Here is a 20376-nt window from a genome sequence, read left to right on the forward strand (position 1 = left end):
ATTAATAAATTCTTTTTGTTCAATTCTATCGCAGCTCACTTTTTGAGAGTCCAATTTAGTTCCGGACCCTTTCGTAACCGTAACAACAAGGCGTCATTTTTAATAGTCACACTCATTGCTTTCATTTTGTTGTCTGTTATTACTTCATCCACAATGGCCGACATACAATATTTCACAGTTTCAAATACAGTGATAGCTTATGAACTTAATTGGTTCCCAGAAAGTGTGTGTAAGGTGTGTAAGGTGAAAATTTCATCTGCCAAACATTTATTTCCCGTAAGAAATCATTAAAAATGAGAATAATCCGTTCCCAAGTCATTTTTTTTGACTAAATAAGCCTTAAAACTACACGAAATATGCCTTATTTTATGTATAATAAATGTGCTATTGTATTGTAATTAAAGTAATAAACTGTACTATATAATAAAGTCGTTTTATTTTCCTTTGTGATGGTAGTTGGCAATGGATGACGAACTTCCAGGTTGCCTCTTGATGAAAGCCGAGTGAAGTTGCCGTGCTTTCTCTGCGATAATACCCTCACACACTCCCCTGCTATCTGCTTTTCGTTAATCCAAATCAACAGTAGTTTTTCAAAATCCTTTATTGCCTGAGGCCGTTGCTTAGACAAGACAAAAACACCCTTAGCCACACGTAGCAATGGTCGATTTAGCATACTGGTAGTGGGACGCTTGACATTTGCGTTTCTCAATGATCTCCTTCTTCTGCTTGACCGTAATTTTGTTTTGTGTCCTCTTCGGCTGAACACAAGCCTGTGGTGGGGTCTTTTTTGGTCCCATAATACCAAAAGTATCCCTGATAATAAACCCCATATGCACTCAAGGAAAGGGGTGATGAAAACTAGTCCGCCAGCCACCGTGGCGCTGTTCGACCATGTGGTTTGGTGTCCTTCCGCCGAAAACTAGTCCACAAGCCACCATAGCACTCCGTGTGGTTTGGTTCGTTTGCCGAAAACTAATTTGTATGCCAAGATTATATTCTCATGAATTTAATGTTGGTAAGGCAAAACATTTGTAAACTAAAGCATTCGAAAGCTGAGGTATCACTGTACAGTGGAGTCAATGGGCTTTTCTCCTTTGCCAAAAACAGCAAAACACGACAGCAAGTCGCAGGAGCTTTATATTCATCTGCACATTGCGGTGCAGCTCTGGTTAAGAAATGCAACCAAGCTCTGCACTTTTCCCTTTTCTCTTTTAAGATCCCGCTGGGAGGTTTGTCCAGAATGTTGAGAGCTTCTTGATGCGGTGTCTTAAGACGTTGTTATTTAGTAGTACTCTAACAGTGGCAAAACAAACACAGAGGGTTGGAGTTTGAACTTGATGGTAAAATAAACAAGTGTATGGTCAATCCAGACAGGATTTTCTTCAACAATGTTCATTGTCCATTTTAGGCTTCACAGTCAAACATGACATGCAATTTGTAGCTACTGCTAGCGAGGCTTCAAAACAAAGCTCTGCAACATGGGGAGCGTTGCATCGAGGGTGTCCGTTGGAATTTCAATGACATTAACACACTCAAAGACTTATCCGGTACAGGACTGGCCCCGCCCCCTTCAACCACATAAAAACTTGAGCACTCTTCCGAGTGCCAAAAGCCACCGCACACCAAGCAATGTGACTGAAAGTGCACACAAAGCCATGAAATACAGTGATACCTTGGCTTACAAACTTAATTGGTTCCCAGACAGAGTGTGCAAGGTGAAAAGTGCGTATCCCAAAAATTAATTTCCCATAGGAAACCATTAAAATGAGAATAATCTGTTTCCAGGTCCCCACATAATTTTCTACTTTCTAATTTTCTAAGCCTTAACACTCCACAAATTATACCTTATTTTACGTACAATAAATGTGCTATGGTGTTAGAATTAAAGAAATAAACTGTACAGTATAATAAAGTTGTTGATGGCTTGATGGAATGGAGTGGCCGGGTTCATCAGCATTAAACAGTTGATGAGGAACATAGCCTTCTTCTTTCACCATCTTGAGGAATGATCCTTTGTAGGTGCTTTCTCTGTGATAATTTTACCTAGTTCCTCATCCATTGTGTTCTGTTTAGCTGGGTTGATAGCTTTTTGCATCAAGTGTAAAGATGGCTTGTGCGGGTTTTTTGTGGAGCCTAATTGATGGGATATTTTTACCTTGCAGTCTACACTCTGCCTTTGAACTCTCAAAGTTGAACTACATTTTATCACTCTCTGTCGTCTGCCTGTCTCTTTCATGTTTAAACCACCTCCACTCACTGCTGCGTTCTTGACCAATGACATGGCTTTAACCGAAGACTGGGGGCGGGGAGTAGAGAACAAAAAAAAGTCAGCTGCCATTTTCTTTTTGGAGAACCACCTCACTCTCTGTCTGTCACCCCCGCCCCTCACTGCTGGGTTCTTGACCAATCACGTGGCTGTAACCGAAGACTGGGCCGGGGAGTCGAGGACAAAAAAAAAGTCGGCTGCTATTTTCTTTTTGGAGAACGGCCTCACTCTCTCTCTGTCTGTACCCCCCCCCCCCCACTGCTGCGTTCTTGACCAATTACATGGCTTTAATCAGAATCAGAATCATCTTTATTGCCAAGTATGTAGAACACACAAGGAATTTGTTTCCGGCAGAACACGCTGCACTAGTATCGTCGTCAAAAAAAACTGCTCAGTGGCACTATACAGTTCCATTTTGGCTACTGTTGAAAGAGTTCAAAGAGTGAATGGCTTGGGGGAAGAAGCTGTTTAAATGTCTGCTGGATTTGGTGCGAAGAACCGAAGAATGTGGGCGGAGAATAGAGGACAAAAATGAGTCGGCTGCCATTTTCTTGTTCGGAGAACGGCTCGTTCGCAAACAACACATCATTCATTGTGGCACTACGTGTGTGTCCCGAAAAATAGTTCGTATGCCAAGGTAAAACTTTCTTAAATTTAACGTTCGTAAACCGAAAAGTTCATAAGGCAAGGGGTTCGTAAACCGAGGTATCACTGTACCTCATATCGGCCTCACATTTTATGATGTCATCATGAGCTGCAAAAAAATTGTGCTAACTGATCATTTCCAGCCATTGTGTATGACTGTACAATGTACAGTGTCCATTGATCGTGACGGAAGATCGTTAATAGACTGTCTCATGTCGATCGCAGGGGGAGAAGAAGAGGAAAAAAACACACACACAAAAAATGTGCCTTTGTGCATTATAATATATTTTTTGTGTTCATGTACAATGCGCCCTAATCATCCTATAATCAGAATCAGAATCAGAATCATCTTTATTGCCAAGTATGTAGAACACACAAGGAATGTGTTTCCGGTAGAACACGCTGCACTAGTATCGTCGTCAAAAAAAAAAAACTGCTAAGTGGCACTATACAGTTCCATTTTGGCTACTGTTGAAAGATATAAGTCTCACTTTCACAAAAAGTATGACAAAAAATAAATAAAGCATGTAAATCTTTAATCTACAGTGACACATGACATGGTGCCTGTGAGATACAATAGCTAACAGGCTGCAAAAGTCCATTGCCTGCCTACTTATGAGCCTGTTGCTCATCCTGACAGGCAATGTATGTGCGGTTGCGTGTGCGTGCGCTATAACAGGTCGATCGTGGTAGGTTGGTTGTTCGAAAAGTCAATCTTTGGTCCAAAATGTTTGGGAACCCCTGCTGCATAAAGAACACTGGGTCTTAGATGTAGAATAAGAAGTTATCAGATTTAAAAGTCCCATGCTCAGCTGGCCACCGAAAAATAGGCCCACAGTAAAGGAGTAATTTAGGACTTGAAACTCCCTCACAGGAAGAGTTCATTAGCTAGGTTACAAATTTATCAGTTCATGGAAAAGACAACCAATTAAAATATCTATGTTTTATTGCTTAAAGCTGTTGGTGCTTAGAACGTCCAGGAGCGTGGTATTCTAATCAAGAGAACTATGTTTTACTAATGTATCACTTTAATTTTCATATACTCTAAATAAATAGCTTGGCAGAGGGCTGCAGAATTTGGGCGTCTGTCATGAATTACTGCCTCCCCTGCCGGCAGTAAAAGACAATCTTCCTGTGTTGGAGCCTTTGTCCACAGTGTCCGACCGAATATCTCTGACAGTCTTCCACAATAATGTAATTTCTATTCAAAACTAGCACCATTTCAAATTTGTTTTTGATTACTGTGTTCTGAATCTGCAATATAGATGTAAAAAAATGCAGGCTGTAAATTACAATTTTATACAAGAAAGCACAGGAAATCATTTTTACACCGAAAAAAAAATCCTACAATGCATGAGTAGTTGGACGACTGTTTAGTGCCTTGGGCTTACATTGCATAAATGGCGGGTTTGATTCCAGTTATTGCCTTTCTGTGTGGAGTTTGCATGTTCTTCCCAAGCATACGGTTTCCTCCCACATTCTAAAAATGTGTGTAGTAAGTTAAAGGAAGATTCTAAATCACAGGTGTCAAAGCCCAGGGGATAGATCTGGCCCATCAGGTCATTGTTTGCAGCCTGTGAAAAATAAATTGTGTGCTAACTTGCTAAAATCTGTATTTTAAATGAGAAATTGTCATGTGTAATAAATTACATTGCGATTTTGCAATCATTTTGTTCCCCTGTTTAGACCACTTGAATAATAATTAAAGAAACTATTACAATCAGTGAAGTGCGGCGAGGTTCATGGCTCGTGAGGCACTGACGTCATCACAGTCTGATTTACAAACATATGAACTCTACAGAGTAGCTTATTCACCATTTGATTGACAACAGTTGTTTAAAATGTCATGTCAGAATTCTTTATATATACAAACTGTAGCATAGGAAAAAATAATTTTAAAAAAGTGTATTATCGTGTTACCTTTACTTATAAATGAAGTCTATGTGCCGCTCCTTCTGAAGAAAGGCATCGATAACTTCTTTGTAGAAGCCTTCCTTATCTTTCTTCAGTTTTAAAAGTCTCTCTGTCTCAATGGAGATCACTGCCAGTGGAGAAAGTCATCTTTGATCAGTCCTGTTCCGACTATGTTTTCAGTATTTTCAGTGCTGAGGATGACCACTCCACTGATGCTGTAGTAGATGGAACAGTGACCACGAGTTGGAGCAACTTTGTCGCCTCAGGAATAGTGCCAATGAGATCCTTCTGGGCCAAAAAGCTGAGAAGCTGTCCAGGAGATTTACATCCATCCCTCACCGTTTGTGAGCTATACAGTCCGGTGTTGGTCTTCCTTTAATTATTATCTCCTGCTTCGATTGAAAGTCCAGTTTAGAAAATTATTTCAATTTATATATGTAATCCTTCATTCTGAAAATAAGGCCAAGCAACACGAAAAAAATGACTGGATGGTTGCACTTATCTTGTTAACTGTTTACTGTAGCTTGCTGTCACTAATTTTATTATTCTGCAGCCGAGGAGTCGCAAGAAGAATCTCTGGAATCACCAGCGCCGCTGTTATGAGGCAGGAGAACTGTGTGCCTCACCTATGCACACAGTTTTGATCAAAATAAAATAAACACTGTAGTACAGTGTTTATAATATACAGTGACTGTACATTATATACACCAGCTAGTACTGGTGTATAGCTAGTACTGTAGAAATTTAGTTCATATACTAAAAGTGTTTGAACACTTTAATACGATATGCAGAGGGACAGCAATGCAGTCTCACTGCAGAGCAAACCAGCACAGTTAGCATCGTTATTGTGCAATCCATGGTCACCGCTCCGCACCGATCCATCCTCACCGCTCGTCTCTACTTAGTATTTGAACGGTAAATGTGAAAATTCAGCGATTTTGAAAAAAAAAACATCAAAAAATGGTGACATTGAATGGAAAAGAAATTTAAAGTACAAATCACTAAATAAATATAACTGTTTAATTTATTTTTTCATTTGATATTTCCATGATGACAGGTGAGGCATGGCCTCACCTGCCTCCCTTGACTGCACATCACTGATTATAATTAACTTAACTGATTTCAAAACTAATCATTTGTTTGTTGTATATGACGAACAACGACCCTGCAAGGTAAGACATAACTCCAAATTGGCCCATGGCTAAAAAGAGTATCGCACTTCTGGTTTAAATATTTTCTAAGGGTGAGTGCACAACAACTGTTCATGCTCGCATGAACAGTTGTTTGTCTTTGTGTTAACAGCAATTGGCTGGCAACCGGTCCAGGGTCTCTGAAGACAGCTAGGATTGGCTCCACCATGTCCTGTGACCCGAGTGTGGATGAGCAGATAGGAAAAGGGAAGAATGGATGGACATGAGAAGTTTTACTCTTTCAGGGACAGTGGACAGGTTATCATGCTAAGTCAGTTCTACATGGCAGTCACTGAATCAATCCTGTGTTCTTCAAGCACAAAAAAAGACAAAATCTGACTGTAACGCACAGTTGGGATGGCGGAAAAATCATTGGCAACACTCTTGAGGACTTGAAGACCTCAAAAATCTCGACAACGGCACAGAAAATCCTACTGTCCACCACCTTTTCCAGCTTCTCCCATCAGACAAGCGCTATCTATGCGGACCAAATCCAGCAGACACTTAAACAGCTTCTTTTCTCTAGCCACTAACTCGCAAATCTATCTAGAAAGTGTCTCTCTGCAATTTCTGAGAGCCCTGCAGAACACCATTCGCATTGTATTGTCATTGTTGCTCCAGCTCTGTACTCACTTGTACCATTGTCACTGATTCCACAGAACCAGACACTTTAGATCACTCAAGTACATCTGCATAATTGTACATATATAATTTTCTGTGCTAACTGTAAAACTGTTCGAGTGTTATGTCAGTGTTTGAAATAACGTCAGGCGTACTACTTTCAAAACGTCTCGGCCCGGGTGGCCGACAAAAAGTCAAATCAAACGTCTGTTTTATTAAATAAAGCAAAAGCTACAAGCAAACCGCTACAAGCCACGTTGACTCCTCTTTCTCAGCGCCTTTCAAAAGTCTCAAGTACACTTTACAGTCACAGTATAGTCCGAAGCACGAAAAAGGTTTCTGATTGGCTGCCATGCCGAGTATGCAAATTTCCAAACGAAAGTTTGTTTGTCAATTAGTCGTCTTATTGTGTTTCAAGTTGTGAAAAATGGGGCAGGCAACTTTATAGCCGGGCAGGTAACTTTATGGCTGGGCAGGCAACTTTTCAGACTTGTCTGCCCTGGTTTCAGCTAACTTTTTGTCATGAGTTTCAGACACTGGTTATATCACTGATCACTTTAGCTCTGCTTGACACTTTGCACATTGTCTCACATATGTCATTGGGTGGTACCACCGCACATTGGCACCCTTAAAGGACAACCGACGACTCTGGACAAGTTGTGTCCATAATTAGTAAAATGGCTTCAAATGACTTCTACTGAGTGTATTTTAAAAAGATTCCACCGCATATAGCTATATTTTGCGTTTTAAGACTCGCGCTGAATATTCAGGAAGTCTTGTTTTTGAGTTGGTGACAAGTCCATACATGACGTCACTAAAGGAACGCCCCTGACCGAAAAAAGACACATTGTAGCAGTCCTTCCATCACGTCAATGTATTTTGCTGTATTATTTGGTCTGAAAACCTTGTGTTGCACCCAAAAGGAAGCAGAAGAAGGTGTCCAAGCTCCATATAAGGAATGTATCAGCCTGTGGAAACGGAGGTGGCCACAGGAGGTAGCCATTTTGTGCCTCTTTTTTGGTGATCCTTTTCTCCCCAATGTTGCCTCAAAATGGCATGGAATAAATTCTTGAATCGATTGCAAACATGTATGCGTTCCTCTTCATAACTACTTGAATCATATTCATAACTGGAGGTGTAACAAGAAAGCATATTCTCCGAATCTGAAGCCATTGTTTTGATTCGCCAGAAATGCAAGACGTCTTGGCGTGACGTCACGAACTGGGGGCGGGACTTTCTGAAAATGCCCAATTCGCAGCTCAATTTTTTGCAGATTATGGACACTTTAAGTCATTTTTATTGGTGTTTTGCATTTGAATAAAAATATCATACTGCATGTTTTGGGTATTTTAGATGCTATAAAACGTTTTTCTGATGTCAGTTAAGAAACAAAAAAGTGATGTTGGTTGTCCTTTAAATTACGGAATGTCTTTCCTTACTTATTTGTCATATCCTTATTTACGATGATAGTGCCGCCTATACTAGCGGAGACAAATTACTATATACTTGGCCTCAAAAGATTATTTTGATCATGTTAGCAGGTTCAGGGTGAACGAAAGGGTTAAATAGAAAAAAACGAGCACTGCCAATCAGGATGTTGATGACATGCTATTTTTTTAAGAGAGCGCTGTGCTAAAAATACACTCAATGCTCCATTGTTCTGCAAGCTATAGCTTTCCTGCATCATGCGAAGGTGCTTGAAATATGTGGTCCAAAGGTGCTTTACTGAATTATTTCCTCTGCGCACATCACCAGTTTTAATGAATTTTGGTTGGCTGTGTTTGAATTAGAGGGAACATCTGACATTGACTCGATGCACTCTCTTATTTGGGGCTCATTATGTGCGCTCCTGACAGAAGGAATGATCCGGTCGCTATATTGTTCTGTCAAAAATGCATGCCTAATGAGTGAGCTGTTGTGCTTTGTTTTTTTTTTTTGTCACCTCAAAACTGGGTTGGGGTCATGCATCATAGAAACAGTTAATACCATGTGATACAATGACAATGTACTTCCCCTGCTGTTGCATCACACTCACTCACAGACAGTCACAACAGTTTGAGAACCACTGCCTGCTTGAGGTGACATAACAAAACCCAGAGAAAGGAAAGGAGGAATTCTGGGGATATACTGACTGTAGTGGAAGGGAGGAGCTGTTGAAGGTTCAGCAAGTTCAATAAATTAGAGACTGACTCTTTCGAATGCATTCCAAGCATTCAACTCATTCTCCCGCCCAAAATCTTCCCTGGGATTCCAGTAGTTTTTGGGGCGACTCTAAACTCAAATGTGTCAACATTTCCAGGCCAGTCTTCCAACAGTTGAAGAAGAGTGTGAGCTCAACATTCACGCAAGTATGCTAGTTGTAGCCGATATCTTCGGTGGCGGCACTCACTCACTCACTGGTCCTCAGTGGTATTCTCCATTACGACCGGAAGCAGCACCAAAAGCATGCAACTCGCTAGCAAAAAATTCACCTGTACACCTAAATACAAGCAGGACGAAAAGCCGGAGAATAAATACATTCCACGTAAGCAAGCAAATGAACTACTCCGACAATGAAAGGAGCTACTCATTCCATTAATACAATATCAGCATCACCATTTTAAAGGATTTATTACGACGATAAGGGACTCAACCAATTATCAACTTAATAAAATCACCAGGGAAGTCCAACAAATCAAAAACAACATAATCTTGACTCAAACTGCCTACTTTTAAAACCTGAAAATTACTAAATATGTGACAGCCTGATTGTAAGAAAAGAGAAAATAGCTTTTTAGAAGACCAGTCAAGAAAACACTGGACGGAATTTAGCAAACACCAGTAAACACCTGGACTGATACAGAACAAAAGTGCAAAGAATTTTCAGCGAGAAGTTGCAGTAGTGACAGGGGAAGATCGAGATGGAGTGAGCTCACTGCACTGGAAGACCCAAAACCAGGAGGATTAGCCCCAGGCCACATGTGGTGAAACTAAAAAAATACTTGAGGCATGACAAACTGATAGCTTACCATGGCACAAGTACACCAACTCACCGGACTCAAATTCAAAAACATCAAGGGCCATGCAGACAACTATATAATAAATTAACCACCTGAACAACAAATCTCTTTGACTCTACTGTAATAGTAAATCCACATACAAAACAAATTACTTCAAAACCTGTTGATCAAGGTATAATTTGGATACAGACAGAAATGTTTACAATAATTACAGCAGCTTTAATTCTGATTAGTACGTGGACAATCTAATGTATGTTAAATGCACTTTCCACGATATACTTCAAAATTAGAAGCCTCGATAGAAACTTCACAAACTTCAAAGGATATGTCACTAAATTCTTGTATTTTCTGCACCTCCAGACAAGTTGCATCTAGAATTTGGAAAATCACTTCAAATGACTGCTATTGAGTGCATTTTACAAAGATTCCAACGTATATAGCTATATTTTACGTTTTAAAACTCACGCTGAATATTCATGAAGTCTTGTTTTCGAGTTGATGACAATGCCGGAGTGACGTCGCTGAGGGAACGCCCCTGACGGAGTAAGCGACACACAGTGCATTTTGGGTACTTTATTTCGTCTTAAAACACAGTGTTGATCGCGAAATTAGAAGGAAAACTATCAAATGAAAAAATAAATTAAACAGTTACATTTATTTAGTGATTTGTACTTTAAAGTTCTTTTCCATTTAACTTCATATTTTTTGGATTTTTTTTTCAAAATCGCTGAATTTTCAGATTTAACGTTCAAATACTAAGTAGAGACCAGCGGTGAGGCAGCAGCCGGATGAGCCTCACCATGGATTGTGCAATGACTATGCTAACTGTGCTGGCTTGCTCTGCAGTGAGACCGCATTGCTGTCCCTCTGCATACTGCTATTAAAGTGTTCAAACACTTATGAACTAAATTTCTACAGTTTAGCTGGTGTATATAATGTAGAATCACATTACATTATAAAGACTACAGTGTTTATTTTATATTTATCAAAACTGTGTGCATAGGTGAGGCACACAGTTCTCCTGCCTTATGACACGGGCGCTGGTGATTCCAGAGATTCTTCATGCGCCTCCTCGGTTGCAGAATAATAGAATTAGTGACAGCAAGCTACAGTAAACAGTTAGCAAGTTAAGTGCAACCGTCCAGTTATTTTTTCGTGTTGCTTGGCCCTATTTTCAGAATGGAGGATTACATATTTAAATTGAAAGAAATAGAGAGACTTTTAAAATTGAAGAAAGATAAGGAAGGCTTCAAAAAAGAAGGTATAGATGCCTTTCTTCAGAAGGAGCGGCGCATGGACTTCATTTATAAGTAAAGGTAACACAGTAATGTTTTTTATTTTTTTTTCTATGCTACAATTTACATACAGGATGACCACATGACATTTTAAACAAGTTAACTGTTGCCAATCAAATGGTGAATAAGCTACTCTGTAGAGTTCATATGTTTGTAAATCTGACTGTGATTATGTCAGTGCCTCACCAGCCATGAACATCACCGCACGTCACTGAAAACTATATAAATAACACGAAGGTGAATCGTGTGGCAGCCAATTGTGGTAAAATTGAATGCACATAGACCAGGGGTGCTCATTACGTCGATCGCGATCTACTGGTCGATCGCGGAGGTAGTACTGGTCGATCGCAGCGTGACAGTAAAAAAAAAAAACATTTGTCAGCCTATCAAACGTCCCGTCACTTGATTGACATACAGGGCAACCATTCACATGACAACTGAATTTTTACCTTTAGGTCGCCGTGCATGCGTAAACAACGGCGCTAAACGCAGCAACATTTACAAGCTAGTCAGCGAATTACCTCAGATTTTAAGCCCTTGCTAAAACATATGGTGATCAAAATGAGTGAGAAACCTGGATAAAGTAAGGGGGTAAAACATATTACTTTCATACGGAATGGGAAAATGTGGAGCAGCATTTTCGGACTGTTCATGGAAAATACGACATTGACTTCCCGCCAAAAAGCCAGCTGAGAAAGAGAACGGTGGACGAACTAAAATCCCAGTTTTCCGGACAGCAGTCATTTTTCACTCAACATACTTCAAAAGCGAAAGTCGCCACCGAAGCATCTTTCCGGGTGAGTCACGCCACCGTTAAAAACAATAAGTCCTTCCAAGATGGAGAGATGGTAAAAGAAGCATTCGTTGAAGCAGCTGACTCCTTGTTCAGAGACTTGGACAGTTCTGGAACTTACTCACACAGGAAAAGTACCCCAACATGAGGAAATGTCCTACCTCCTTGACTGCATTATTCGGCTCCACTTATTTATGTGAGTCAGCCTTTTCCTACATGAAGATCATTAAGTCCAAATACCGTTCCACCATGAATGATGAACATTTGGAAATGTGCTTGAGGCTGGCTGTCAGCAGCTACTGTCCGGACTATGCATCCCTGGCTGATTCAATTCAGTGCAAGTCATCAAAGTAAACTCAGGTAATTACAAAAAAATGTTAATAGTTATTTATTATGTTATGTATATGTAGTTATTATGTGTGTTGTGCAATATTGGCTTATTCAGTTATGCAAGGTATATCAACATACATTGTACATACAAAGAATCCTTAAAATATTTGAAAATAATTATGTTTTGCATTTTTGTCGTGGGTAGATCATTTTGACTTGGTAGTTTTTGTAAGGAGCTCGTATGCTGAAAAAGTGTGAGCACCCCTGACATAGATGCACAGTATAATGCGGAAAATACGGGATGTGCTGACTTCCATTTAAAGGACAACCGACACCATTTTTTTGTTTCCTAACTGACATCAGAAAAATCTTTCATAGCATCTAAAATACCCAAAACACGCAGGCTGATATTTTTAGTCAAATGAAAAACACCAATAAAAATGACTTGAAGTGTCCCAAAACTACTTCAAAATGTTCTCAGAATGTTTCAGTTTCAGAAGGTCCCGCCCCCTTTTTGTGACGTCACGCCAGGACGTCTTGCTCTAGAAAAGGGGTCGGGAACCTATGGCTCGCGAGCCATATATGGCTCTTTTGATGAGTGCATATGGCTCGCCGATAAAACTAAATACATATTGTCGTTTTTTTTGCCCTTCATTTCCCGATGGGGCTGCAGTTGGCGGAAAGCGCAATTTTGATTGGATGACACTGACCTAGAATGGCCGAAAGCGCCACTTTGATTGGATGATAGAGGCCGTCATGTTGAAACAGGTAAACGCCCCTTTAAATGAGCCCAACTAGTGCACTTCAGCGTGAATGCACCGGAGCATTAGAGGAGAGAAAATGTTCTGATTCTAATTTGCAATGAAACAATACCATCGATGAAACAGTCGAATGTCAGTGACATTTTAACAAGCCCCATGTTAACTTTAGCATCAACATACTTCTGCGAGAAGTAGATTGCAGATAGCAAGTGTGGAAGCTTATGAGCCGTGCGCAGGCTAGCTCGCAGTAACTTTGCCTCCGGACCGGCAAATTGAATTTCATTCCGATCGTTTGCCTGGATTTTTACCAATCACAAGGAACGGAAAACCATTCATGTTAACGGTGAGTACTATCACAAAGTTATTTTAAATAATACATTGTGATATTTTGTTGAAAAGTGGTGCGTTTGTATGTGCGAGCGTTTGTATGTGCGCGCGCGCGTGGGTGTGTCTCTCACTGAAAAACATTTCTAAATATTTTACTTTTATGGCTCTCTTAGTCAAAAAGGTTCCCGATCCCTGCTCTAGAATCAAAACAATGGCTTCAGATTTGGAGAAGATGCTTTGTTGTTACTCATTCAGTTATGAATATGATTCAAATAGTTCTGAAGAGGAAAGCATAAATGTTTGCAATCGAATAAAGAAGTCCTTCTGTCTCATTTTGAAGCATCTGGAATCCAATGTAGCGCCCAGAAAATGCACAAGATGGCGCCCAAGATCCGTTGGAAATGGGCTGATTTGTCTGCTGGGAATTTGTGTCAACTACAGTAAAGTCTCGTTATGTCGATATCGGTTATATCGATAGTACTGCTTATTACGATACTATTTTCATTTCCCGGCAAATTTCTAGTCTTTTATGTAGAATTAGTTCCGGTTCGTACGATACCTGGTTATTACGATAGTCAGGTTACTACGGTGCCCTTTTCATCTCCCGCCAGCCAATTTGGTCTGCTTATCTCGATACAAAAGCAGCTTAAGATGACTTTGCTATAAAACGTTTTTCTGGTGTCAGTTAGGAAACAAAAAAGTGATGTTGGTTGTCCTTTAAGGATTTCAAAACAGTACCACCATTAGCGAATGACTGAACACGGGGTGTCAATGACAGTAATTGTTAAAAAAAAAGAATAAAAATCTCTGAAACGCCCATTTCCCATTGGTCGAGCATTCATACTACTTTAAAGGACAACTGACGTCTCCGGACAAGTTGTGTCCATAATTTGTAAAATGGCTTCAAATGACTTCTACTGAGCGTATTTTACAAAGATTCCACCGCATATACTAGCTATATTTTACGTTTTAAGACTCGCAGTGAATATTCCGGAAGTCTTGTTTTTGAGTTGGTGACAAGTCCCCCTGACCGAAAAAAGGACACATTGTAGCAGTCATTCCATCACGTCAATGCATTTTGCTGTACTTGCTTGGTCTGAAAACTTCGTGTTGCACCAAAAAGAGGCAGAAGAGGGCGACAAAGCTCTGTGTAAGGAATTAATCAGCCTGTGGAAAAGGGCTGATTAATTCCTTACACGGAGCTTTGTCGCCATTTTCTGCCTCTTTTTTGGTGCTACATTTCCCCCCTTATTGCCTCAAAATGGCACACAATAAATTCTTTAATCGATTGCAAACATGTATTCTTTCCTCTTCAGAACTATTTGAATCATATTCATAACTGGATGAGCAACAAGAAAGCATATTCTCCGAATCTGAAGCCATTGTTTTGATTCTCCAGCAAGGCAAGACATCTTGGGGTGACACCACGAACAAGGGGGCGGGACCTTCTGAAACTGGCCACTTCCAGGTTCATTTTTTTGCAGATTTTAAACACTTTAAGTAATTTTTATTGGTGTTTTGCATTTGACAAAAAATATCATACTGCGTGTTTTGGGTATTTTAGATGCTATAAAACGTTTTTCTGGTGTCAGTTAGGAAACAAAAAAGTGATGTTGGTTGTCCTTTAAGGATTTCAAAGCAGTACCACCATTAGCGAAATCTGTAACACAGTTGGTCACGTGACCAGCTTCCATGTCTTGCACTGTAATCCTCCACTATAAAAACGGTGTAGCAGAGCTCACATCTTTCATCACTGCTGCAATAGCATCTGAAACATACTGTAGTATATACTATATATACTTATATATAGTTGTTCAACATCAATTTCAACCATGGGGAAACGTAATTGTGATATCGGAATGAAGTACAAGGCAATAGTGGCTGTGGAGAACAACGCAACAAGAAGCAAATCCTCCATTGCGAAAGAGTTCGACGTGTCGCAGAATACTTCATTAACGTAAGTATTGTAAACGTTACATGTATTTAATTGAGTTGTATTCAGATATATTTATCGCTTGCAATAATCACTGTTTTTCATATGTACATGCTGGCGTTCGTGGTTTCTCTCGTGTGTATAGAACAATGTCGAGTGCTACTCAGAGTCACTATTGCAAGAGTGTGTTATAAAAATAATAAATGATGTTTTGATTTAATGCATAAGTTTATTTTTCACTTCACTACAGTACAAAAGCAAGCTAGATATGCAATCCACGAACTCAAGGAGAAAATTACATGCCATATCAAAGATCCCCCATTTATTGCCCACTTTTAACGCAGTTCGGCGCAGGATCGGATATATCAATAGTCCGGTTATATCGATGTTTTTTCCTACTCCTGAGAATATCGATATAACGAGACTTTACTGTAGTATCAAATAGTAGTCTTGGTGCAACACACAATGATTCACCATCGTGTTATGTTGTTTTCCTTCTAATTTCGCCATCAACATGGATCAACACGAAGTTGTCAGATCAAAGAAAGTACCCAAAATGCAGGGGCATTCCAGACGTGACGCCACGTCAGGCATCGTCAATAACTCGAAAACAAGATTTCCTGAATATTCAGCGCGAGTTTTAAAACGTAAAATATAACTATATGCCGTGGAATCTTCGTAAAATATGCTCAGTAGAAGTCACTTTAAGTAAGTGATTTTACAAATTATGGACACAACTTTCCGGAGACGTCGGTTGTCCTTTTAGACAAAACTCACAAGCGAGACTTGGAAATATGCTTCTGGTGTAAATAATTCGAAAGATTCTTGGCAAGTTGCCTCAGTTAAAAAGATTCCACATGGTGATGGACAATGGCGGCGGATACTGTGCAGCAAAATAAAAAGAATGTCCAGAAATGAAAAAAAAAAAACTGCCCAAAAATAAAAAACAAAGGGAACTTTTGAGTTATATTTTGCTGTTTCAGTACCGTCCTTTTTTGGTGGTGGGGGTATAGCTCAGGAAGAATGACAAATGAGGGTGGGAACAACAGTCCTTTGGGGTGAAGTAAATCATTTTTTTTTCCCGGCAAAGCTGTTCATTTTTTACCAAACATTGGCAACAGCCTGTCTCACATACCTTTGTGCTGACATAAGCATGGATGAGAAGACTTTTTGTTTTGTTTTTATTCAGTTGTATTCCAGCCATTGGACTGCAGTGATGGACCCAAATAACCTTTGGGAAGGAAATGGTTTTTTTATATCGTAGGGGGGAAAAGAATAGAAGCTGAATTTCATGATATCTGTAAATGTCTCCACTGCAAGACTAATAAAGGCTAATCCAATCCAATTTGTTTCTTTATGGAAGAGCTGCTGCCATCAGTAAATGGATGTGGTCAAAGGGTAAAGTGCTTTGACTACGGTGAGAAATGGTTCCATCAAAATACGTAGTTCGTAATAAATCAATCAATAACAGCAGGAGTGAGGTTTCTGAATGGGTACATTCAAAGTCAAATTCAAAGTTAAATTCAAAGGTTAAAATATTGTTTTACTTTTTCCTCTCATTAACCACACACACACATGAACACACAGTGAGTAAAAAGTGTGTGTGAAATGAAAATACACGGCAAAAAATTATTTTGGGTGAATTCGTGACGACCTTTCGGAAACTTTAACACATTCATATATAGACCCTCTAGAAGCCTTTCGAATGAAAAACTTGTGAGGACCGGCCAAAATGTCTTCACTTGTCAAAAATGTCCTCACTACGTATGGTATAAAATGTTCGTGGTCCTCACAAGACTAGTCACACACACAAAAACGCATGTCCCATGAAGTCAAACGCTACGGCCCTTGATGAAGTCTCCTGGGGGGACGCGCCCCACTTTTTGAGAAAAACTGCATCATGATCTCTAGTATGTAAACTGGGGGTGTGAAATTTTGTAGATTTGTGCAAAGTGACATTGTTTTGAAAGGCGCTTATGAATGACATGTATTATTATTATTATTATTATTATTATTATTATTATTATTATTATTATTATTATTATTATTATTAAAGTTTGTCACGTGAACATTACCGGGTACTTTCAAGCTTGTGTGTAAAAGACAAGAAATGTGTGAGATAATTGGTCAATAACTTCACTACAGTGATACCTCGGTTTACGAACCCTTTGGCTTACAAACTTTTCGGTTTACGAGCGTTACATTTATGAAAATTTTACCTTGGCATACAAACTATTTTTCGAGATACACACGGAGCTGCCACAATGAGTGATGTGCCGTTCGCAAATGAGCCCAAGAAAATGGTGGCTGGCTGTTTTGCCCTCTATTCTCCGGCCCCAGTCTTTGGTTAAAGCCATGTGATTGGTCAAGAACGCAGCAGTGAGGGGGGGGGGGGTTAACATTAAAGAGACAGGCAGACGTCAGAGAGAGAGAGAGAAAACACACACACACACACACACACACACACACACACACACGAAAGGGAGACGACAGAGTTTGAAACAAAAAAAGTGAAAAAAAAACAAAAGTGAAATGGTGAGAAAATGGATAGAAAACAGTGATATTTGGACTCGTTTCAACTTTGATAGTTCAAAAGCAAAGTGTAGACAGGAAGGTTAAAATATCCCATTAATCAGCCTCCACAAATAACCTGTACAAGCCTTCTGTACACTTGATGCAAAAAGCTATCAACGCAGCCAAACAGAACATGAGGAAAAATGTAAAATTATCGCAGAGAAAATACCTCCAAGGGATCATTCCTAAACATTATGAAAGAAGAAGGTTACGTTCCTCATCAAGTGTTTAATGCTGATGAAACCGGCCACTCCATTCCATCAAGCCATCAACGGCCATCATGAAGGTAAATAAAATGACGTTATTATACAGTACAGTTTATTTCTTAAATTATAATACCATAGCACATTTATTATACATAAAATAAGGTATATTTTGTGTAGTTTTAAGTCTTAGAAAATTACAAAGTAGAAAATTATGTTTTATGGGGACCTGGGAACTGATTATTGTCATTTTAATGGTTTTCTATGGGAAATTAATTTTTTTGATCCACACTTTTAGCCTGACATACACTGTCTGGGAACCAATTAAGTTCGTAAGGCAAGGTATCACTGTACTTTCAACAAAGCAGATGTGAGAAAACAATTATGTTTTTTAATGTTTTGGCTGTACTCAAACAAAGCACGAATGGGGAGGGCGACGTCCAAGGTAGGAAATACTCGTTGGATGAAATGATGAATGAGTGCATGCTGAAGCTGCGCACGTGTTGAAGGAGTCGAGCAACGTTTACCGAGATATCTCGCTGAATTTGTTTTCTACATTATACAACACGTTAAAATATCTCAATTTTAACTTTGTATTTCATGATCAGATATACCTCACGCTCAACAAAAAAATGATACGAGAAATGGTGGAAGATTTGATGGCTGATGCTGCTTGACGTGGCACGATCCCAACGCATCCAGCAGACAAAGAAGTGCATCCCGTGAGTCGGGCCGACAATAAAGGCTTCATTGCCGCATCGATGTATCACGACTATATAAACTTGTCAACTGGGACTCAAGCAGTACACGAATAAAGCCACAAATGTGGCTTTTTTGGTAAAACGTTATCTTCCGGTGAAAGACCACGGAAAGCAAATCGCATAAAAAAACACTCGCCGTCCAGAAAAGCTATGGAATGACAAATTATACAGGGTACGTACCTCGCGAATCATACACATATTTAAGCGTTACACGCGAATTAGATTTATATTCAGAACATCTATTTGATTGCGCCCCTACCAAGATTGCAGTCCCGGTAGCATCATCCGTTTATCAGGCACCCCGGCACAATAAAACGGGCTGACTAAGCCGCTGTGTTACAGGACCCGATCAGGCAACAAAACAAGGCGCAGCTGGTTTTATACACCTCCTATGAATCGATATTTATTTGATATGAACCCCCAAAATTTCAATCATTACATTAGAACATACAATTACTCTCGATGGGATTGAAAAACAGATAATAATTTGTGTTTATGGGTTACCGCAGTGCATGTGCACTCGAACTGGCCATGAATAAAACAAAGTGGAATTACGTTTATTTAGACTTCGAAATAAAAGTCATATTCATGAAATATCGTAGTGGGCTAGCGTGTGGGAAATCAACACTATTTATCGCTTTATATCGCAACCAATCATCAAAACGGTTTTATAACCCGCGAATTTATTTACACCCACCCCCCCCCCCCCAATGAGGGAATATATCCTGACTCAGACATGTTTGCGTCATGTGGCGTGGATTGTGGGGCATTATTTCAACGTTACCCGTGGCGTGAAGTAAACACGCCTGATCAACCCACTATATACACACACAGTCGTAGCAAATACATCGTGCTGACAAAAATAAAACAAAACAGGATGTGGTTCGGGGACGTGTATAATTTCTGAACCAGCGTTCAAACCCGACACATTTAATCCAACAATTTCACCATATTCATGCAGTCGCTCCGCCCACACCGCAGTCAATTATTAAAACGTATGAGCTATTGTTTTTCGACCGATGACTTTTACATTTCTTAGAATGCCCATTCATGTGTAACTCCACGCCACGAGTCGTTTTTTTCGAAGGTGACGGACAGGAAATGAAGATATATTACATAGCAGATTGAACAGATAGTGGTCGAAGTACGACAAAGACACACAAAAAGTGCACTGCCGCTTACCGCTTTTTTCCTTTCTTCTCGAGCAAACGCTCGTATCCGTTTCCTATACAAGTTCTTTCACATGATGGCTCGTTTTGACGTCTCCTTAAATCCCCGCGACTCCTATTTACTCCTTCTCCAGCGGCAACCACAAAATTTGATCCGTCTCACCTACTAAAACATATCTCCGTAGTTTTCTTTTCTGTTGTTACTGCTACGAATACGTGAAAACGCACGATCGCGGTGATCCTGCTTGGAGCCAAGCCTGCCGCTGTTTGTTACACTCGACGAGAACGCCTACTCTCGACTGCTGCATTGTTGTCATTAGTCCGTCGACGTCACTCAGTTCGTTCATTGACAACATCCTCAGCGCGTCGCTCCTTATCTCGCGAATTGCTGAAAGTATGAGAGTCCATTTGTATCTAGCATAGTTGCGCTCAGGCACAGAATCGTACGTAAATTTACCTGCCATGTTGAATGTGGCAAAGTAGCAAGCTTTGTTCGCTTCATCCGTCCACACGTTTTAAAGCCCATTGAGCGAATGTAAGAATAGATGTATATGATTATTAGGAAATCCATGTATCCATCCATCCATCCATCTTC

General features: G+C 39.9%; 1 protein-coding gene across 1 annotated transcript in view; it reads right to left on the reverse strand.

The window, feature by feature from the left end:
* bach2b (BACH transcriptional regulator 2b) overlaps nt 1-20094 on the reverse strand; it is an 82576-nt gene extending 62482 nt beyond the window's left edge. The window contains exon 1 of the mRNA XM_089022220.1: nt 19795-20094. The gene's annotated coding sequence lies outside the window, so the exon portion shown is untranslated. The remainder of the gene's footprint in view (nt 1-19794) is intronic.
* Between the last annotated feature and the right edge of the window lie 282 nt (nt 20095-20376).

The sequence above is a fragment of the Hippocampus bargibanti genome, linkage group LG19 (assembly GCF_051943395.1).
Source record: "Hippocampus bargibanti isolate YZ-2025 linkage group LG19, ASM5194339v1, whole genome shotgun sequence".
In the NCBI taxonomy this organism is placed as follows: domain Eukaryota; kingdom Metazoa; phylum Chordata; class Actinopteri; order Syngnathiformes; family Syngnathidae; genus Hippocampus; species Hippocampus bargibanti.